The sequence below is a fragment of the Indicator indicator genome, chromosome 31, assembly GCF_027791375.1.
Source record: "Indicator indicator isolate 239-I01 chromosome 31, UM_Iind_1.1, whole genome shotgun sequence".
Taxonomy (NCBI): domain Eukaryota; kingdom Metazoa; phylum Chordata; class Aves; order Piciformes; family Indicatoridae; genus Indicator; species Indicator indicator.
The window spans coordinates 1929524-1953011 of NC_072040.1; the positions used below are offsets into that span (position 1 = coordinate 1929524).

The 23488-nt window shown below is 41.1% G+C and overlaps 1 protein-coding gene and 1 non-coding gene across 2 annotated transcripts in view; both read right to left on the reverse strand.

The window, feature by feature from the left end:
• The window catches only part of TOX (thymocyte selection associated high mobility group box), a 196328-nt gene that overhangs the window by 91349 nt on the left and 81491 nt on the right, over positions 1-23488 (reverse strand). The window lies entirely within an intron of this gene.
• Positions 14642-14714, reverse strand: TRNAA-AGC (transfer RNA alanine (anticodon AGC)). The gene has a single exon. It is a non-coding gene; the product is annotated as a tRNA-Ala (tRNA).

Consider the following 23488-nt stretch of genomic DNA (forward strand, 5'->3'; position numbering starts at 1 on the left):
CTCAACGTATTCAGCTTGTCAAGACAAAAGGCTGAAAGGTGCCTTGATCACTAGGATTGGTACTTACACCCTGGAAAGATGTCTGATAGCAAGATGTCAGCCTTCCTGACAGTGGTATAATGAGATCCAGTGTGGAGAAATAGGATTTATAGAAATTCACTCCTCAAATAAGATACAAGTTCTGGCTTTAGAAAGTAATTAAGCATTCTGTCAACAGCAAACTCGTCATTTCTTGGACACTTTTAAATGCAGTTAGATATCTTTCTCAGAGAAGATGCATCCCAGAACACATTTGTACAAAATCCTATGGACAGGAGGAGCTACACTGGCTGGCTGTGGTAGCTCTATCTGCCCTGCAAGCCACAATTCCTGAAGTCTCCTCTTTTGAATTCCCTTCATTATCTTCATATTTCTGCTGCACTACATTGCAAGCACCAACATAGTTCAAAGGCTGTTGCATATGCAATGAATACAAAGAAATTTCTTTCCTTTTCTGCATACTGGTTAGATCCAGCCAAGGGTTATTTCAATTTATTTTGCCTTTCATAATACCTGAGCTTGTGATTTAAGAACTACTTTATGAAGCATACCAGTCTTCCAAATAATCCCATTTTCTAGATCTCTGGTCAGCTCTTGTTGCTCCCAAGCTTATCATCACCAAATCTGCATTCACAAAAAAGTTTCCCTAAAGTATTTTTCCATAACACCTGGAAATTTTGATCATTCTGTTTGCTGTTCTCAGATCCTCTGTCTACCTGATCAGTGCCTTGCTGCTCATGGTGCCTCTAGCATTGACAGGAGCTTGGATCTCAGCCTTTCCTGTTCATTGCTTTCTATTCATCTCTGAAATGCTACCATGGTTTGTGGGCTTAATATGAGAACATATTGACAAAACTGAAAACCAAAGTACAGCTGAAGTTAAACTTCCTGGCCTTCTGGCTTGGCTTTAAATGAGAAATTACCTTCTGCAAGGCTTTGGCTTGATTTGTTAGGATAAATTCTCAGAAAAAAAATATATATTGATGCATAATGTCTATAAAATCTGAGTGACCTGTTAACATCTAAAAACCACTCAGCAGCTCTTTGATTTATTGCTTAATTTCTTCAATATTTAAACACAGAGTTCAGGCTCTGCAATGTTTGGCATCTGCTTGATAGAAGTATGCTGGGTAATAGGTTGCAGAATTCAAGTAGATTTGATTAAAACTGAGGTTTTTTGGTAACATTTGTATTTGCAGCAGGATGTGGACTGCAGTGTATTAGCTGATTCTAACGCTGTGGCCACATCCGTCTTCGCACTACATTTACAGCTATACAAATTATCATCAGCTCTCAGCCTACTGCAGTCTGGTGCATGGCTCCTTGGCAGGTCCTAGGGCTTCAGATGTGTGCCTGAAAAACACCTATCAGCTGAAATGATGAAGCAGGCACACATGCACTTCCTACAGCAAGAGTTACCAGGAGATGCCTCCTTCAAGTTCGCAATGTTTATTAAAATGTTTATAAAAGAGTGAAGTTATGATACCAAAATAAAACTAAACATTTACTTCAGTGCCAAACTGTTTATTCATCTTCCCTTCCCCAACTACCAAAAGAAGTGCGGAGTACAGATGAGCTACACATCTCACCCCAGCCAAAAAAGCACACAACAAGAAGTTCAATGACACTGATGCAGCAGCACATTGTATCTGTGCCCAGCTTGCCCAATGTGACTATCCAACAGCAAAACAATAAGCTGAGAGGGGGGAAAAAATTGCCAGCAATTTCATCAGCTGCAAGATCCTACTCTTGGTTTTCCCAAGCTTCTAAAACAAGCCTTAAATCTTATATATGCATTTTGAATAATTATACTTTTTTTTTCTCTACATGCTTTGTAACACACCAGCTCTGCAGCACAGCATCTGTCAACAACTCTCCTCCTCAATAGCTTAGGTCCACCTTGAAATCTGAGATTTATGTAACCTATCCAGATCAGACTGAGTTAAAACATCAGATATGACCCAAAGATGCCTCTAACAACCAGATTTTCCACCCAGATTATACTCCATGCTTTCAAAGTTGCCTTATCTTACTCATCATCCCCAGGTCTATAAGAACCTTGTGTTCCCTAAACTTCCCTGCCACTCATTGTGCTTGATTTCAAGCAAAGAAGCTGCACAAGCATCACTTAACCTGGGGATGATTCATCCAAACAGAACAGAGGGAATACAAAGGCAGGCAGTTAAGTGAACTGTCTTTTATGAACCTATGGATGATGTGTATATATCAGATGACATCTCAGCTAAAGCTTTCCCAATGTGTCTCCAAGATCCTCTGGTATCATTAAGGGCAGACTTCAAAATCCTTCCATTTAGTCTATTAAAAGTGAATGCTAATACAATATTCTGATGTGTGATAATAACTGCTCCTGACAACATTTCTTCTCTTAAAGTGTAACTGCATGAGAAGTTTGGGTGAGAGCAAACTGAGAACATGAGTGCACTGTAATACAAGAGGATATAGAACTGGGAGCTGGTTTGAATACATGTGCAGAATTGCATCATATCCTTGATTTAAATGATTACCATAAATAAAACATACAGGCAACACTATAGCATAGCCACTGAGAATCTTCTTCAGAATAACCCTTTGCAAGACAACTTTCAGCAACCAGCATGCATGAGATACCCAAGTGCTGCTATTAAATGCAATTTACTCAGGTTAAGTGGGGAGTATAATTACATAAACATTGGCTGACTGCTACTGATGCAAAAGCTCAGCACATGTCCAGAGTGGGAAGGCTGTTTTCATCAGGCAAGGACTTCCCCAGGCATCCAAAGCTGGCTTTTGTCTGCCATGAGCACGGGATCACATCAGAACCATACCATGAAGTGATGGCCAGGAAGCCTAAGTTCATCTTCTCTCTTAGGTTGCAGGCAACTCCACCAGCATTTATCATAATGATTCTGCAGCAGCAAAGCTTGCAAGAAAGGAATTTTTTATTCATTTCTTCTTTGAAGGTCCCTTCCAACTCAAAGGATTCTGGTTCTATACATCTTGCCCAACTGCAAGCAGGGAAGCACAAAGCCCACATGGCTTTTGCCACCAAAATAAGCTTGGGGTTGGTGTGTGGAGGGTGACCAACTTTGGACACTGTTTTGATCACAAATGTATCTCAACAATGATATCCTGAAATGCAGAGACTCAAAGCAGCAAGGAGAGAGATGACCAGGCTGGGGGAAGTTGCTGAACTTAATAAACTCACCTCTGGGCAAAGCCACTTGGACTTAACAGATGTTTAAAGCCTGTACTGTTGATCACAGTCTAAACACAAGTTTCTCCCACCTCAGATGTGAGCTGGAAGCTGGATTTCAATGCAGACTTCAGCCATACCTTTTCACCATGGTTCACCTTGCTCTTACAGTGCCCCAACAGAACTCTGTGTTTCATTTTAAGAAAATGTTGCAATAACTGTGTAAAAAGATTGTTCCTTTCCAGTGATTTAGGGATTTCAGTGCTTACAGCTGATAAATATCATTTATAACTTACATGAGGGTAAAAAGATAATTCTGAAAAAGCTTTAAAACCAGGTAATTGTTTCAAACCAAATGCCAAGAGTGGACTCAGGCTGCCTGATGACAAACAGTGGTATTATTTTACTCAGAGCTGCTGAAATGATAATGGGATATGAGAGAAATGATCAAATGGCTATGCTAAAGAAACAGTTGATCTTGTTAAAGCAACCATTAAAAACAGAGGTGCTCTGTAAACACCATTACATGATGGAAATCCCTTACTTGCCAGAGCTTGGCAGAGCAGCACGTCTGCACCAAGTTGAAACTCCATTTTGTCTCCTGAGCTCCATTTTGTGTGCTGAACACATTTAAATTCACCCAAGATGAGCTGCAATAATGAATTCCAGACAGCTGTCCCTCCTGGGAATGGGGCTTGATACCTCCTTCAAGGGCTATCACAGGAAAATGGTCAGAAAATAATCTAGTCCCATGGATTATGTGTTCTACCACCTTTCTACCTCCCTCCAGGAATGTTTTTCAGAAGAGGACTGTGCTGGAAGACAATGAGACTGGTGAAAAATCCTGAATGGACATCATGGCACAAAGGTCAAGTTCCTTTGGAGAGTTGGATATCTGTGTGTGGTCAAAGGAAGGTGATTGCTGCAGACTGGCTGGAAACACAAGTTCTGTCCCACCTGGAACACTAAGAGCCCTCCAGGTCACAGGAAGTTTGATGTGCCAAGCATTAGAGAGGAGATGGCATGTCTCAAGATGATAACTATTAATTTTGCAACTCATTTTTTAGGTGTAAAGCATTAGGAAAATCCTCTGTTTGCTGTGATCTCCTTTTCTCACAAGTTGACTCCATAGAGTCTAAACCAAGAATACCAGGCATGGTGTGTTTAATTAATCCAAGTAGACTTTAATTAATCCAAGTAGAGTGATGCATGGGCGAAGCATACTCAGAGTTGGGAAGGAATCTGCCCTGGTCCTCTCTACCAGCTTTGCTGCTCTTCTCTGGACATGTTCCAGCCCCTCAATGTCCTTCTTGGAGTGAGGGGCCCAAAACTGAACCCAGTATTTAAGGAGTGGCTTTATCAGTGTCAAGTACAATCCCTGCCCCAGTCCTGCTGGCCTGCAGTCCTGATCCAAGGCAGGATACTGGTGGCCTTCTTGGCCACCTGGGCACACACACTGGCTCATATTTAGCCAGCTATTAACCAACACTCTCAGGTCTTTTTCCACTGGGCATCTTTCCAGCTGCTCTGCCCACAGCCTGTATTGTGGCACTGGGGGATTTTGTGCCCCAAGTGCAGGACCTGGGACTTATCCAAGCCAGACCTTCTAGCATTGTGTTCCTCAAGCTAACTCACTCTATCACTCTCATTATGAGAAAGGAGGAACCAGAGAGCTTGCTGAGTATGTTCTCAAAGGTGGCGAGCGGGCTGAATATCTAAATATACACTGGTAGTTAAAACCTGAATGATGGCACTACAGCATTTGTGTTTTTCCTGCACTTAATAGAGGTTAATGTGGAACCAGAGAGGAGGTGAAGGGGAGTGTTTAGCTCCCTGCTTGGAGCCTGCATGTGTCAATGCCTGACAGAGCCTTGAAGTTGTTCTGCTGCATGCAGAGCGCCAGCTGAATGAGGTTACAGTGCTGAGCACAGCAGGCTCAGAGAAGTAGGATCAGACTGATAGGAGTGGCAGAGTCCAGGCACAGCAGAGTGTATCAAAGACAGCCCATGGGAGAGCAGGGACTGTATTAGTCCTTTGTGTGCCTTTGAATGGAAGACAGTGAGCACGCAGAGATGAACTCTGAACTCTCCCAGCTGGGCTCCTGCTCCTTGTAACCTTGGGTGTTAAATAAAATAAAATGAAATAAAATAAATGATAAAACAACCCAAAAACTCAGCACACTGAGGTCTGGACTTCTATGCTAAACACTCCCTTGCATATTGAACACTTTAAATAAACATACCCAGATCAAAGTGGCAAGTGCTGGTGTTATTATTTTACTCAATCCACACTAAATTATGGATATAGCCACCCACTGAGAAAATTGGGTGATAAGGTGGAAAGGTTTGAACAACTAAGACTAAACCTTTCTTTTTCTACCCAGCAGTCAAGGAAACTTGTTTAACCTGGCAGTATTTTTCCAACCCCAACACACCTGGCCAGTGTCATGATGATTTCTGCTCCCTGCATCAGAGTAGGTGAACGGAACTGTGCCATTGCCATTTGGGCAGGAATGGGATCAGGTGGTAAGGGAATAGGAATCATCTTACTTTGAGTTTCAGGGTAATTTTTGTCAATATTACACAACCACAGAATCCCAGCATGGTGGAGGGACAGACCTCTAGAGATCATCTAGTCCAACACCCCTGCCAAAGCAGCATCACCCACAGCAATTGTCCAGGATCACATCCAGGCAGGTTTGGAATCTCTCCAGGGAAGGAGACTCCACCACCTCTCTAGGCAGCCTGCTTCAGCATTCTCTCACCCTCACAGGAGAAGTTTTTCCTTATATTTAGGAACCTCCTTTCCACCAGTGAAAGGAGCCTAGCCCCATCCTCTTGCCTCAATGTTTCAAATGGTAGATTATGCAATAAAACAAGGAAAGCTTAAAGATGATAGGCAGAGCCAAGAGATGACTAAACCACATTTGTTATATATCCACATGCAGAGCCTCCTGCGTTGCAGTACAGGAGAAAAGAGACTCCATGGACCTTGGTGAATGAACTTTGCACAACTTGGACAAAACCATTCCCTGGAACGACTATAGCAAGAGTCATGTGCAGGGACCCATGGACAGATTTTGACCCTTTATGTTATTTACAGAGTGCATGAGGTATATTTAGCTCTTGGGGGAAAGTTTGTCTGCTTCTGCACAGCAAAGTCTTAAATAAAATGGGCCAGAGAAACACCACCACCAAAAACACAAGGAAGCCTCCACCACTTCTCTCAAAACTTCTATGACAGAGTCTGGATCAATAAGACAAAGGTAACAACTGCCAGGTCACTGGAACATCTTGCCTGAGTACTGCTCTGCCTCATCTACAGCACTGCCTCCAGCTCTGGAGCTCTCAACAGAAGGACATGGACCTGATGGAGTATCAAGCTGATACACTGACAGAGCAACAGAGAAGTCTGCAGTGTTCTCTCCCCAAAATAGGTCATTCAAGAACAGATGTGGTTAAAAACGTACAAAACGTTACTGAAAAGCAGAAGAGGAAAAGTTGGTTTAATTTTTTTTCCCCTTATCACCTTCAGTGAAGACATCCTTGATGTAATGAAATCACTTATCAGTTCTCGAAAAACTCTAAGTGTTCTCTATACCTTTTAAGATAAAATGTAACCTTCAAGCTTAGTTCATTTTATGACTAAATTATTCCACCACTGTTTTCATCTTTTGTTTCTATTTTGTCAAGAGCACTCCTAAGAGCTTCTTTTTGTTGTTGTTAGAGCCTGCAAGAGCATTTCCTTTATACAGTTGATATATTTTGTTTTAACAGGAAAAAAAAGAAAAAGCCAAGTCTGTGCAGATATATTGCAATTTTTTCCCCTTACTTTTGAAGGTAAAGAGCTAAAATACAAAGTTATGGTTGAACCTGACACTGGCTTACCAAAACCCTTTAGAGATGAAAAATGTTCCACCTCCTCCTCCTTCCTGTTTGAAGAAAGAGTGCTCAGAGCTGGCTGCTGATTTTCCCATCAATAGACTCTGAATCTGTTACTGCTGTACATTCCTCACAGCAAATCACATAGCAAAAGTTACTCATACTTGGCATTATCAGCACCATGGCTGTTGTCTTTCCAAGAGGCCATGCATATCAGCATGAGGCAGTCATGTTAGTGCTGGGAGGAAGCTCCCTGAGCAGGCAAATCCATCCCCTGAATAATAGCAGCATAGGTTTCATGAAGCATCTGTGAAAGCTTATTGTCAAGTCCTGCCTTGGATACAACTCCAGAAATGAATTTCCCCCTTTCTATTCCAACTCTTCAGCAGTTTTACTGGTTCATCTTAAGACCTTTTCCCATCCTTCCAGTCTGCTGAAACTAATGACTCCCACCTTTTAATAACACTCGTGAACACACTTAAGGACAGATACTCTGTCCTTCAGGAAGCATATTGTAAATTCCTTTCACAGTCTCTAACAACATGGGGTTTTTCCAAAGAGTTTTGCATCTGTAATCAATCAACTTCTTCCCTTTACTGATGTCCCTTTTCACCATCTCATGCGCTGTCCAGAAGGAATGTAGTGGTCTAGCTAGGCAGGGACAAATCTGAACAGGTTCTCCATTCCCAGGGTTCATCCAGGCTGTGGGTATGCATCTGCCTCTTCCTCCCTCCACAGTTTATTTAGAGGCTTTTTTTCCCAGTCCTGAAAAGATGAAACCTCTGAAGGCTTCTCCTGACCTATACAGTAGTTTAGAAAGTTGCCACTGGCCCATGATGGGGACACCACCACACACCTCCTCCATGCAGCATGAGGCTCTTACCCCCAGCCCAGCCTGGATGGCAGCCTTGCCCCCTGGCAGCCCTCAGCCCTGCTGCCTTCCCCAAGCCCTGAGGTGTGTTGCACACCAGAACCACAAACCAGGGAATCATCCTCCCACATCACTTCTTGTGGCTGTTAACTTCCTAAAAACACTTGTGGTGGTTTGAAACTGTCTTTTTAATTTTTCCTTGCAAAGTTCAGAACAGAGAAAGTGAAAGAATGTAAATAAGTCACTATTGGGTGTAAGAAAGCAAAATAACGATTGTTCTAAACACTTCCATTGGATAGATAGAAATGTTTAAGAACTATTACCCAAAACAAAGTAGGCACTCTGCACATTCTGCGTTCGGCAGTGGGGGCAGTTGCTGAGCTGTCTGGTTGCTGTTTCTTCTTCTCTTCTGGCTGAAGATAACACGTACTGACCTTGGCAGCTAAGTTAACAACTTTCTGCTTAACTAACTCTGCTTCTCTGTCCAGGGGGGTCTGGGGGGGAAGCTCTTGGGAGAGAGAGAGGCCCCTTTGGGAGGGTCCCCCTGGGGGGAAGCAAAGGGAGATCGATTGTGCTTTTTCTGTTGATTGTATATATTTGTGAATGTTGTGAATTTTGTATATTTGTACATATTCATTGCATTTCATTGTAGATTTTAGACTCTGCTTGTAAATACAGCTTTTCATTTGCTTCCAGACTGAGCTAGCCTGGTTATTGTTGGTGGGGGGGGAATTTCAGCTCACACCAACACAACACTTTAAAGGTCACTTCCAGCTCAAACCATTCTATGATGTAGGCTTGAATGAATCTCTCTTGCATCTTGAGTGCTCTCCCTCACAGGACATGATTTGCTGGTAGCATCCATTCCACTTTTGAACAGAAATCACATCCTGGCCCTATGAAATCCTGAAGGAAACTGAGAAAAAACCCTGGCAGCTGTGGGTTTTTCAGTGCTTTGAACAGGACCATGACACCCACGCAACAAGAAGCCCCCTCAAACCACAGCATTATCTGTTTAAAAAGCAGCACTTCTGGTTCATGCAGTGCAGCCTGTGCTTCAGTGCACTGAAATAGAAGCAAAACTTCATGTTTGCTAATCTCCCCCATAATTATAACAATCTATGTTATAACCACTGTTAATGAGCTAACATAATTTTTAAATAAATGTGTAACAATGTGATTAAAGCTTGATGGAGCTGTTCTTCTACTTATGATACAAAAAAAATGGCTGCTTATTAGCTTTTGATGTTTCTTTTTCCCCACAGCATCACAATAGTTGCTTCTGGTTTTACCCAGTTGTACAATAATTGCTGTTTAACTTCAGCAAACTCACAGCCTAGTCAGGCTCCTTAGCTCTTTTATTAATCAACGAAAGTACTCTAAAACAGTAATGTCATGGCAAATATGCCTTATCCTTTAAGTGCCCCATATTATATTCTCTCACCTCTCTCTATAAGCTACTGAATTATTAATGCACCCTCCTCCACATTTGATAAAATCTGTGATGAAAATTAGCATAATCTTCTATGCCTAAAGACCATTAAATGAGTGCACATTAAACTTGAAATAAATGGCTTGAGTCATTTTTGGCTTAAAATTCTCTTTGTGTTTGGAAGTCTGAAATGCTACTTTCAATATTAGCTTCGAAAGTGAAGGAACAGCCCACTGAAAACTACAGCTTCAAAGTTCATGCCTAAAAGATTGTCTCTCTTCTGTACAGACTCAAAATGAACTTTCTTCACATGATCAAACTCATTTCCAAACCAAACACTTCCAATCTAAAATACCTTAGCTCTGTGTTTGTTATGTCACAAAAAGGTAAAGAGGGAACAGAGAAAAATTCAAGTGGACAAATCATGCTCTGATTTGCAGATATACAAGCCCAGCAGAAACAACAGCTGCATAAACATTGCCAAAACCACATTTGGCTGCTTCAAAGGCACACAAAAAGCACCAGTTGGAATAATGATGCCCGCTGATGGAGCAAAACATCCTTGATTTGGAGGCAATTCAGAATGAAGCAGCTTCTCACAGGCAGTGCCTGCACCAGGGCACTGGTCTAGGTCTATGCCAGTATAATTCTGTTGATTTCAAGCCTAACACTGAGTAGAACATCTATTGATCAAGCCCAAAAAATTAAAGCTCTACTTGAGGTGCAGTTTGCCTTTCCACCCTCATTTTTAGGTAAACCATTAAATGGACTCATGCATCCAGCACAATCCAGGGGTGTCAGGAACAATCTGTTTTCTGATATTCTTCTAAGAGAAGTACTAAGAGGTTCCAAGATTTTACAGAAGCTTCGGAATCTTCCTAGCTGAATTCATAAATAGCTACTCAGAGTATCACTGCTTCTTCCTGTGCTCTACAGTTCTTGCAATACTCTCAACTTTCCCTTCTGTCAGCTCCTACAAGTCAAAAGTTCAGAAATAATAACAGAGTACAAGAATGTGCCATCATTAGATTCATGCTTTGATAGAAAATTAATTTGGTGTTTTATTCATTCACTTGAAATAGTAACTACTGCCTTGGAAAGCATAAGGTGATTAATTTTCCAATATTTTCAGCTCATATTAGTGATACACAACATAAGTGTTTTGACATGTGTAATAGTCTTACTCATCAGCAAGATTTTTGCAGTTCAGAAAGTTCCCTTAGCTACATGAGCCCTTACAAGCTAAAACAGAGCATTGATTTAAAAGCTGAGGAAGTATTTTATGCTTTACAGAGCATCCCTAAAGATCTTTTGTTAACACAGAGCAATGTGAATTATGGATTTGATTTTATTTCTTACTGTTAAACACAGCTCCTTGGAACTGTGTAAGCAACTCCTTTAAAGAACACAAAGCAAAAGCAGTGTCATGTGTTATGCTCCAGCAGGTAATTCAGCATCTTAGATAGGATTAGCCAACAGATTTATCAAGCAGCCTCTAAGGAAAGCAGAGTTCAAGTCTAGCCTCATCAATAATACATAAACAAACTGCACAATTAGGTACAAAGTGGCTATCTTGTCAGACAACTTATTACCTGATAAAGGATACACTCACTGTGGACAGTGTGAAGAGGAGAGGTATCTAAAGATAGGAAAAGACAACCTGGAAAGACAGAGGAAGGTGCTGTGCTCTTCAGTGTTTGTGGACTTGGCAACTCTCTCCATCTCTCTAGCCCAAACTGAGAGCCATGATGTCTAGACAAAGGTGGTTCAGCACTTCTCTAGTAAGAATCCCCTTGGCTTTTCTTTTTTGATAGCTGAACACAAATTTATGCCTTTGGTCTTTAATACCAGTGGCCTCAGGGAGAATATATTCCACTTCTCCAGTAGACAAGTACTAGAGCACCAACTTAATAAAGATGTTTTACACAAACAGTCATCCCCACTGTGTCATCCCAGAGGAAAGGGTAGATGAAGCAGTCAGGCTTACATCTGGTTTACACACTATGTCTTAAAAGGCAAATCTATGTTAGTAAATGTCAAAATAGGAGACATTTGGTCCTTCTCTGCTAACTATCAACAAATTCATGTTTGATTTTTTTTTCCCCTTGCTGGCCTGCACTTTTCAGACAGAAAACAAGACCAGAAGTAGGAATGTCTGTTGCTGTTTTTTTCCCCTCAGCCAGGCAAAACAAAAAACATCTTCATTTAATTTAGGATCAACAAGTAGGCAAGCAAGCTGAGTCCAAATAAAATCTTTTCATATGCATGCATCAGCCTCAGCTCAGAAATTACAAACATTTGAATTACAGATTCCAGGTTTTAACTCAGAATGAAAATATTTACCTAATATGATGCCTTTCATGCCCAAGTACTCCAAAGTGTTTTGCAAATAGTGACTAAATTCTGCCCTTAATCTGTGTTCAGCTTCCCTTGACTCTAGTAGTCATTTTGAGGGGGATACAGAAAGACTTCAGGCCTCACATGCTTTGCAAATGGGAATTTAAATGACCAGCAAAACACAGGGAGGTCTGTAGTGAGAAGGGGCCAGTGCAGCCTCAAATTCAGGAGTGCATCAACATCCTTGCCAGATGGACAAGTAATGTGGGTGAACTGGAGCTCTGCAGTGATTCCACTGCATGGTGGAATCCACAACTAAACAACTTTGAGACTATTTGCTGCTGGTTTACTTTAGTCTCATTTTAGTGAGCAGCCCTTCCACTTTGCATCTGAGTACCTCTGAAAATGTAATTTTTAGCCTATACCATTAGCCTAGAGAGTAATGTTCTCCTGCCATTTAATGGGGAAAACAACTTCTCAGACCCAGAAATTCACCATTATGGCTTCTTGAACCACTCCACCTGGGCCTTCCCAAAGTAGAGAGATGATGACTAAGGCAGGCACAGCATCTGCACAAGGGCTAAGGCACAATCTGGATTAGAGGAGGAGGCAGACCTAGGTGGGAAAGACTGCATCTTGCCTGGGAAACAAAACAAGAGACTGAAACAGGGGAGACAGGCACCAAAGCTGAACTTCCAACTCTGGAAGCAGGTTTCCAAGACAGACCAGCGGAACTGTCTGTATGATATATTTTTTTCCCCACTGGCTGTAACAGGACTCTAGAACCAGAGTTGAAACAAATCCTAACCATTGCACACCATGAAGTGAATAGGAGGGTGTAAAGTCTGCAAGACCTCTCTACAGGACCAGGTGTCCTCTCTGATCTCCATCCCTGAGGAGCTGAAACTGCACCACTAAGGCATCAGGAAGCTGTAACTGAATCCCCATTCTCTGCTTCTCCTGAAGATCAGTGATAAGGATGATTAAGGAGCCCAAAGATGGCTTTTCCTGTTACATTCAAGGGTTCCATTGCCCAAGGAAAACAGTTTTGTGCCTGTGACACTTTTGCCAACAGCAGGAAATGAGTCTATTGGATTGAAGGGTATGGATGTAGGCACTTCAAGAAGCATTACCTACAAAACCTAGCTGGCAAAAACAGTCATGAAAGGTCCTCCTAAGTAAAGAATTCCCTTGGTTTCAGGCAATCTAAGGACAGGCTGATGGCACTGCAGCATGAAGTTATTGCACCCCTGCTCACAAATCCAGGCCATCATTTATTAGTGAAGACTATTAGTGAAAAAAGAAACAATTTAGCACAATGTCTAAGCAGCAAAATAGATTTCTAGATTGCTACAGGATAATTTGCACCCAATTTATGAGTTTTTGCAGAGCCAGGCAATGTTCTGATCGCTTTCATATAAAACTTGTTTGAAAATATGTTTCTGAGAGTGAAGTATGAGGTGATAAAAATGTGATTAAGGTGTGCTAGCAATTTTATTTTGGCAACTTTATGCTGTGCTTTTGAACTCCAGTGTGTATAATGTTTGGGTTTTTTTATAGTTGATAGGCTATCAACTAAAGTCTCCATGTACACAAGCATTAATAAACTCACAGACAATAAAATAAAAGCAGTCTAAAAGAACATGCTATAATCTCTCTCTTTAAAAATAAATGTAGGAAATCATAATGTGCAGTTTATAATTATGATATCCAAAGAATTTCTGTTCACTGAAGCCAAAGGAAATTGCTTACTATGGAACTAAGATTGCGATAAAAAGAAAATTAGGCACTGGCCCTGAAGCTCAAAAACAGAGTAAATCACACATTTCCTCAAGCAGAAGGAGGCTCATTTTTCAGGGAGAAAAAACCTCACACTAATGTTAAAACACAAAACTAACTACTTCATCAGAAGACACAGATTAGAAGTGAACAGAACCCGTTTCAAAACCTCCTAAATTATAACCAACTTTTGCACTGATAAGCCTGAAGCAATTGTGAGAATCACTTTCCCATTCTAAACTTTGACTTCTCTTTCCTACACATTAAACTCACCCCAGCCAGAGCACTGCTTTAATTAATACAGTTGGCATAACACAAGATGTGTTTCAAAGCTTCTCATCGGTATGCCCCTGTAAAAACCTAAGTGAAAATTAACCTTGGATGGTTTATAATAAACAAATGCTCAGTGGAGAAAAAAAAACAACACAAACCAAACAAAACAAGACAAAAAAAACCCAACCCTCTTCCAGTAGAGCAATTGTTTTAATATCTGTATATGTGAAAGATTTATCCTCTACCAAAGAGCCAATCCATGAAAAGCTTCACTAAACAGTTCCTTGTACTGCTTGCATCTGTGAAAGTGATTTCTGGAGCCTTAAGGAAGGCTCTCAGAGTATAATCAATGAAAACAGCATGATTTACACAATCTGGGGTCTTTGTCAAATTTAACCAGGGTATCACTGCATAAGATCTTTTCACTGACAGGAGCTTACTGCATGATGGAGATGCTGGAATCCTCCTCACTCTGGCTGTACCTGGCAGGCTGCGTTGTGCCTGTGCAATGATAAGAACGAAAACTCACTGGACAACCTCAGGCTATCCATCTCTGCTGCTTGAGCCAGTGGATGGGGCTCAGTGAAGGTATGCAGGCAGAGTTGTTTGCAGAAGCAAAATGAAAGTAAAGCAGAATTTGGCAAGCACAGGTTACAACAGAAATATCATGGACTCACTGAATGGTTTGGGTAGGAAAGGGACATTTCAAGGTCATCCGGTCCAATCTCCTGCAGTCAACAGGGACATCAAGTAGAGCAGGTTGTGCAGAGACCCAAAAATCCTGACCTGGAATGGGTCCCACCTCTCTGCCAACCTGGGCCAGGGTTTCAAAGCACTGGAGAATGCAGGCATCGATCCTGCTACCTCTCGCATGCTAAGCGAGCGCTCTACCATTTGAGCTAATTCCCCTCACGATGCTACACAAGTCCAAGAAATAATAATAAAAAAAGATTTCCCAGTCTCTCAGATCTCTGCCATTAATGCCAATTTCAGCTGATTGACTATTTCTTGCCTGTTGGCACTCTGTATCTATAGACAAGGATACTACAGTAGGCATGGTGCATTCAGTGACTGGGTTTCCTGGTTTCAAAATGTTTGTAAAGAATCAAAAGTATTTCACTGCTTTCATCCATTTCACATCTTTACAAGGCAAAAATAAAAAACACCACACCAACCTTCCTCAAGCACTAACAACTGCTTGCACAAATTGCATGTGTGAAGCAGATACACATTTGCATCCTTTCTGGCTTACCTGAAGCTAACACACCATTCATACCTTCTGCTTGTGCCAGCTTACATTGAGTCCTTAAAAGCACAATGAAAGCCACGCAAACAGAAGGTACATCCTCAGAAAATCATGTGAGGCCAAATAACTGAACCCCTGTTGCCCCACACCATGCAAAATTATTTATAGAAGAAAATAATAATGTTGGAAAAGCTTGCAAGATGTTGAAAGAAGGAAAATCCACTTGGAAATTCCATTGTTTCATATTGATCAGATAAACAGCTCTTAATGACTTCACAGTCAGTGAGTATTATTATAATCTAAATGATTATAGACTTTTCAGCCTAACTATAAGAATGCTCTATACTTATCTTTAACTGTTTATCTGTTATCTCTTTAACCAGACCTAAAGGCTGCCCAGAACGTTGCATTGTGCCTTGTGATGGTTTGAAACTGGTGTGTGGGGAATTTCAGCTCACACTGACACATGCCTTTTTGGTCGTTCCTCACTACACCAAATCCTTTGTGTTCTCCAGCAATATATTCCTGTGTTCCCTATATTTGCTTCAGTGTTTAGATTGAAACAGAAGTCAAGCAACAAGTGCACTGAAGGCAGAAGAAAGTTCAAAGGTTAGAAAAACGTTGCCAAAGATAGTTACTGAAAAAGGCCAAATATTCCAAAGGATGGGATAAGGGCTTGTTAGAGAGGAGATGAAGTTTTTCCTCTTCTAATCTGCTTAACATGTTCTGAAGGAAGCCACAGGGAGAGCTGACATCTGGAACCTGCATAATAGGAGTTGTTTTATCTGCTTACAGCATCTATCCTTGTGCAAACCCTCACACAAGTAAATGAGTAAGGAATCACTGTGTGGTTTGATGATGAGGCATGAGAATTCTTTTGCTTGAAGTGTCTAAGCCCTTGTTTTTAATCAATTTGTCTTCAAGCTTGCCTTGATGCCTCATTCTTCAATAGAAGGTGTGCAACTCTGCATTTCCTTGGAAAAGTAATACCCACAAGAATGCATGCAAAGATGGAGTTAAAACTGATATCTAGTGAGTTGTATTTGGCTCTCCAAGTCTTAGCACTGAAAATGGACTAGTATGAGATGGCCAAAGTGTCTCCATAAGTTCCATAGAGGAAGGAGAAAAACCCCAACCAAAGCAAGCTCACAGGTAGGGGGAAGGTTAATGGGGTAAGAGTAAGGCAAATGCTACCATGATTTAATGGGGTCAGAAGTTCAAACAAAAATATAGAAGAAAGGAGGTGAGACATTCAAATTGAGCTTTCACACAGCATACTTCTCATGTAAATCTCTGCCATGCAGTCATTAAGATTCTACAGCTAGAAGCAGAAATCTGTACTATAGGTACAGATTTCAGCAGCTGTAGTATCTGCTGCAGTTCCTCTGCCTCTCAGCCTAAGCCTGCTCGGTGTGTACACACACACACAAATTACAGGAAATATTTTTCACACTGCACTAATAACTTCCATTGATTTTTCCAGGAAATGCAACAATGTGACACATTTTGGAAGAGGCACATTTAGCTCTATTTGAATAATGAGGCCCTATCAGTCAAAATAAAGAAAATGAAATTTAAAAAGGTTATTTCATATTTATGCATTTACTAAATATATTTAAAAAAAAGAAAATCAACATATGGTGCAATGTTACCATATGGTGGAATTCATGAGAGCAGATTTCCAGTGTGGTAGTAGAGTTCCCCACAACAACAGATCATTAGCTTTGAATTTCCTTTAAAACTTTTTTTTTTTTTTGAGGAAAAACAGCCAAAAAAGTATCCAAGAGAGACAAATGATCTGTGTCATACCTAGAATACATAATAAAATATAAAGTGGATGCTACAGTCTGTATTTACACAACACATGTATAATAGGTAGTTATTAATACTAAAGAAGATCTCTTATTGCTCACAATACAGCAGCAGTCAGTAAAGGTTTTGTGATCTACTTGAATGAATTTGAAAAATACATCAAAAGAGCCAAAGTTCTGGTAGGAAACAAGAACTATGAAAAAATCTCTTTCAGAATTAAACACTGAGGAAATATTCTTTTTGGTTGTTGCTGTTCACTGAGGGATTACACAAAAGCCATAGTTTGAGCTGGTCAGTTTTGGTTTGGACCCTTGCCATGGATCACCTCCAATGCAGGTTATTATTCTGCAATATTATTTTTCTGCAATAAAATGCAAGGGCACTTGAAATTTAAAAATACATTACAAGCTGTTAAATATTTGACAGAAATCTGTACATCTCAGGATTTTCAATATTTCAGCAGGAGCCTAGTTCTGGGTTGCTTTAAAAGCACCTCAGCTCTTTCTTCCTAAAGAGAGAAATATTGTCACTGAAGAGTCACTAAGACTTTTGGGAAATCCATTCTTGGTTCTGGTTTTGATTTCCCTTAGCAGAAGTAGGTTAAATATTTCTTTATGCCAGTGTCAGGAAAATAATCTAAAGATGTAACATCAATCCCTACTTTGAGTGTTTTGGGGAAGAACTTATTTTTACATCTTTTGAAAACTCCTTCATCTGTGGTGCCAAGCTGTCAGAAAGAAGCCAAAGAGATGCAGAAATACCTTACTAATACTTTAACTTTGGTGTTATCAGTGTCTAAACCAGGTGTATTTATCTATTCTGCTAATATTTAGGAACATCTGTAAAGCGTGGCAGGTGAGCATGCTACAGCTAAGGCAGGTTGATTAAAACTGGGTAAACTCCTCTTTAAATGGTGAGCCAAAAAGACAAGAGGCTGGAACATGCAATCTAAAAGACAGGGCAGTAAAACTACAACAGCCAAAAAGAAAACCACTAATAGCCACACTGGAGCAAGTCACTCAAAAGTGAAACCTGGGCCTTTTGTCTCTGTCTTCCCTCTACAGAGTGGGCAAGCAAGCAATGGAGTCACTCAAGTAAGGGTCAGTCATGAGTGTAGCACAGAGTCTGTGAAGTTAGTTGACCATTCCATGCAGAAAAAGAGAGAGGTCCTCATCACCTCATGTGTCCTCACACAACACTAGATGAGGCTCTGGCCAGCCTGATCTAATGTGAGGTGTCCTTGCCCATGGCAGTGGGGTTGGAACTAGATGATCCTTGTGGTCCCTTCCAGCCCTGACTGATTCTATGATTCTATAACACTTAGATTTCAGTCAGTCTCACTTTGGGTTAGTAAGGCTAGAATCATTTAAATTGAACACAGGCAGCTAGAACATAATGTTCTTTTTTTTGGAGACTAAAGCCAGAGCAAAGACTGGAGAGACTTGACAATGTCAAGGATTGTCTCTGAACAAAGGAATAATAATGGCTCCTGAAAAGCAGCTGGCATCATGCCCTGTGACAGCTGATTCCAAAACGGCCCCTGAGCCTTTCTGCTTGACTTCACTTGCCAATGATTTATTCTACAGATCATAGCTAGAAGTGCTCCTTTGCCTCTTGTGTTTGAAGATGTAACCTTAACTTTTTTTCAATTTCAGCTATTTCCAGCTTTGTCAAACCTAACTTTGTTGGCATGATTGCAAGACAAGGCCCCTTAGGATCTGGATCAACCAATCTACAAAAATATTTTAACTTTTTTTTTTTTAAGCAAGAAGTGTTCAAACCTGCTGCCAAATGCTACCAGGGTACTCTTAGATCATGAGTCTGTTCAATGCTACAGCAAGTGTGAAGAAAATATCTCTGCATCTTGTGCATGTGCTAAATGATTGGAAAGACTCCCACATTTGCTTCTATGGACTTCAGACAGTGCCTTGAGTGGAAAAGAGATTAAGCAGATTTCCAGGAGAAGAAAATTAAAGTAATGCCCATGGAGAATTGTCTGCAATAGGTTCAGAGGAAAAGGACAGTGCCAGAAACTAAACTCAAACTGACTCTGTGAGAATTTATAGTTAAGCACTAAAGAGCAGGGGAAAAGTTAAATTCACTAGGAAATTCTCCTGACAAGTATGCAAAGGGAAAATATTTGTGATGTAACTGCTAACTCCTAAGCAGCATGAAATCAAGATAGATTTCCTCTTCCAGTGAGTTCTGCTTATCACAGTTGGCTTCAAATAACAGGTTTCAGCATTGTCAGGTTCAGGCAGGATCATGCATCTTACCACCCTGATCTGTACAATTAATTCTCAACACCTTACAGACTTTAAGCAAACAATTGGCCATAAATCAACCCCTTCCCTACACTTGAGCATTCAGTCCACAAAGAACTAATACATATAAGCTGCCTACTCTGTGTGTACAAATCCACTAAAAAAGCTGCTTGCAGACACTTTTCTGTTCTCAGCCCTGTGTCAAATATATTCCATTTACCAATCAAAACAACACTCCCATTATTCTCAGCCTGTGGGGTTAATAGACTCAATGAATACAGAACAGGCTTTTGTCTCCCTGCATCACCACTGATGACAATCATTCCATATCATTTTTTTTCAAAAGAAAAATAATGTTCAAAACAGAATGAGAACTAATATGGAGAGCTGAAAGCTTGTACTAGTCAAGCTTTCTTGTGTCTGCCAGAACACTGGGTAATATCAAACAAACTTCTGCAGCAAAGCAAACAGGCCTACAGCATCCAGTTCAACATCACTGCAGCTCCTGGTCTACTCCAATTGGAGTAAGAGACCAATCTGATTGCCTTTGATGATGCTGTGGTGACCAGTTGGGTGGATGAGAGGAGAGCAGTAGGTGTTGTCTACCTCGACTTCAGCAAGGCAGTCTCCCACAACATCCTCATAGCTCAGCTCAGGAAGCATGGGTTGGATGAATGGACAGTGAGATGGATGGAGAACTGGCTGAATGACAGAGCAGAGGGTGTGGTCAGTGGTGCAGGGTCTAGCTGGAGAGAGCACGAGTCAAGACTTGGTGTTACAAAACAGGTACAAAGTAAGGTAATCTGCAGCAATTCCAGCGGAAGCATCAGCAGCTCTTCCCAAACATTTTCACAGAATCCCAGCATAATGAGAGTTGGAACGGACCTCTGGAGATCACCTAAAACAGGGTCCAAGTTACGAAGGATCATGTCCAGACAGGTTTGGAATCTCTCCAGCAGAGAAGAATCCACCACCTTTCTGGGCAGCCTGCTGTAGCGCTCTGTCATCTTCACAGGAAAGAAGTTTCTCCTCATGTTCCACTTAGTGCCCATTGCCTCTTGTCTCTTAAGACTAAGCTAGTTTCGTCTGCTCTTCTAGGTGTGATCTACTCTAGGTGATCCTGCTCTGGCAGGGGGGTTGGACTAGAGATCTTTCAAGGTCCCTTCCAACCCCCCCTAACATTCTGGGCTAAGCAGTGGAGTTACGGCACCCTCCTTTCAGCCAGCCTGGTTGGCTTTGCAATGCTGCAAGCCATCACAGAAATATGGATCTCCTCCTCACATCAGCTCCCCATTCAAGAGTGCACCCTGGAAACACACCTCATAGTGTATTATTATATAATTATGAAAGTTTTAACATCAAGCTCTTGAAGCAGGTTTTCTGATGTCTAACCCTCCCCTTCCCCTCGCCCTCCTCCTCCCCCCCCCCCCCCCCCCCCCCCAGTCTGCTTCCCACTAATATTCTCTGCTAAATTCCATTTTGGGCAGTGAAAATGGACAACTTGATTGTTCAGAAACAATACTTCCAGGGCTGCAAATATTACTTAATTATTTGCAAACATTACACACCTTTTCTGTTTGACTGATGAAATGCAGGCTTTCATGTTAAGTTTTTGAAACAGCAGTGTGGCAGTGGGTCTCTCCTGTATAAATAAAACATGCTGAAAAGCAGAGTAGTAGGCATAAATCTAATAAGATACAGAACCCCTGTAAATCTGCTCATTTCACATCCCCAAGATTTCATGAATTTGAGATGTTGGGACTCAATAGTGCAAAATAACTCTTGGATTTGACACTATACATTCAATCCCAAAGAGCAGTTTTAAACTTCTTGCATAGATATGCCAATGAAAATTCAGGAAGTATTTGCCTCCTTAAGAAAAACCTCCTTATGAGCATACACTTCAAAAAATCTTGTGGCTTTCTGAATCTGCATTAAGTATCACAGCATTTTCAGTTCCATTTTTTTTCTCCTCTACACAGAAAAGAAAATGTATTTAAGCATGCATTTTGTCACCAGCTTTAATACATTTTTAATTGAAATTAAAATTAACTGATCATGGGCTATAAAAAATACCACATTTTGGGTTTGCAGCTCTATTATTCCGAAAGAGTAGTACAGGATATATATTTTTAATAACTCTTCTACAGAATGCCAAGAATATACAAGCAGAGTGGTGAAAAGATTGTGCTTTCTTTCCAAGAAAACAACACCACCACCACCCCAACTTCTTACTGCAAGTGGAAACTGGACCCAAAACATAATGGACCATGATGACTAAATTACAGTCTGGCTAAATTCAACATGCTGATTCAGTCAACCTGTTTACAGCAAGACCTTTGTACTTGTGCCAGTGCCACACAGTTGCATTCTAGTTAAAGTAGAAGGAGCTCTGCACTTCCCAGGTTTAACACAGACTTGCTGCTGTCAAGCACCAAATCTGCATGACTTTTGAATCCCTACAGGCATGGGAACACAACCACTACAGCTTGTTCCAGGGCTTGGCAACCCATTTGGGGAAGAAATTGCTCCTAATATCCACAATAAGCCTTCCCTAGGACCACTCAAGGTCATTTCTCCTTGTCTATTCACTTGTCACTAGGGAGAAGAGACTGACCCTGACCTGTCTCCAACCTCTTTTCAGGCAGTTGTAGAGAGCCAGAAGGTCTCCCCTCAGCCTCCTTTTCTCCAGGCTGCAAAAGCCCAGTTCCCTTAGCTGCTCCTCACCAGGGTTTTCCAAACCCTTCCTCAGCTTTCTCGCCCTTCTCTGGACATACTTCTCCAGGATAAGGCTGTGGGAAACTGTGCCAAAGGCTTTACCTCTAGCTTGGTGTTGTCCCTTTCCCCATTAAAATGCAGTTTAAAGCTCTTTCAATAAATCCTGCTAACTCCCATGCAAGAATCCTTTCCACCCTTTGAGACAGATGGACTTACTCTCTTGTCAGGAGGTCTGGTGCCATGAGCTCTCCCTTTAGAAAAACTTCAACCTCTATCAAAAAAGAAAACCAAAACACAAACCACCAACAAAAGACAATCCACAAAGTAAACAACAACAAAAACCATGCAAAAAAAAAAAAAAAACCACCAACAATAAAAAACAAAAACCCCAAACAAACAAAAAAAACACCAACAAGTATTGCAAACTAGAAAAGTCACTACAGGGATTGCTGGAAATGCTGCTTCACAATTCCTGGATGACACTTTGCAGTGTGAGCCAAAGTTAGTGACAACAGAAAGTGTATGACAACAACTTTGGACTTCAGAGATCTGGGACTAATGCACAAGTGAAGAGGATGCAAAGTACATTTTAACTTCCAAATACCCCTGGGAGCACCACAATCAGATTTTCAGGCCTTCAAAGTTTTGCAGACACTTTTGATGAAAAAGGATCAGCTTTTGTTGAAGGAAAACATGCAAATCCACAGTTAGATAGAAAGGTTAAGATACAAACCAGGAAGAGAATCTGTGTTATGGCATTGAAGGGGGGAAACAGAGCTCTAGAATCAGAAGGATATTTCTACAGCTAGGTCTTATTTCAAGACTTGCTACTCTGCACCCTCAGCTTGGCCAGGATCAAGCCCCAGCTAATGACAGACACCTTAGGCAGACTGGGGAATGCCTGGCATAGCTGAGGAAACAATTTATATGTTCTGCTTGTAGGGATTTGACACTTTCTGTGTAAAGCTGCATCACATTTGTGCCCGTCTGTCACAAGCACCATGAAGGCTACAAGTTCCTCAGGGCAGAAACCTGTTAAACACTTAGCACAACACAGGAGCTCCATGGTAATAATTACCACTGCTATTAAATGCACTGTGGCATAGCTGTTCCAGTAGCCTCTGTAACTGGTATTTCTGTAAGGATGTCAGTATAATAATGTTTTACTGCACTGCAAGAGAGAGGTTTGGGGAAGTGTGAGGGAATGCTCTGTCGGTTTTCCTCATCTCCTGCAGTGCCAGGCAGCACTTTTGACACAGATAATCCATGGCCACACTGCTGCTGAGAATGAGAAACTCCGTTCATGCAGTTAAAATGTGACATCACACGCTAATCATCCATCAGGAAATTTCAGCTTCCATACTTGCTACAATGACTGAAAAGCAAACAAATCTCCTCCCAACATTAAAAGCATCAGATCTTTTCTCATGCAATTTATCCACTTCCAGTTCAAATTGAAATAGCAATTCCATATGCCATCTCTCCCTTGAGGAAGGCAACTCTTTGATGACCTAATATAGGCAGGAGTCACCATTTGAGATCTAGACATGAAATCATCTTTAGACTCAGACCTCCACTCTGTGTATACAAAGTGAAGCAGCACACAGCCCCTCCAAAAGCATCTCTTAGTGCTCTCTGCAGTC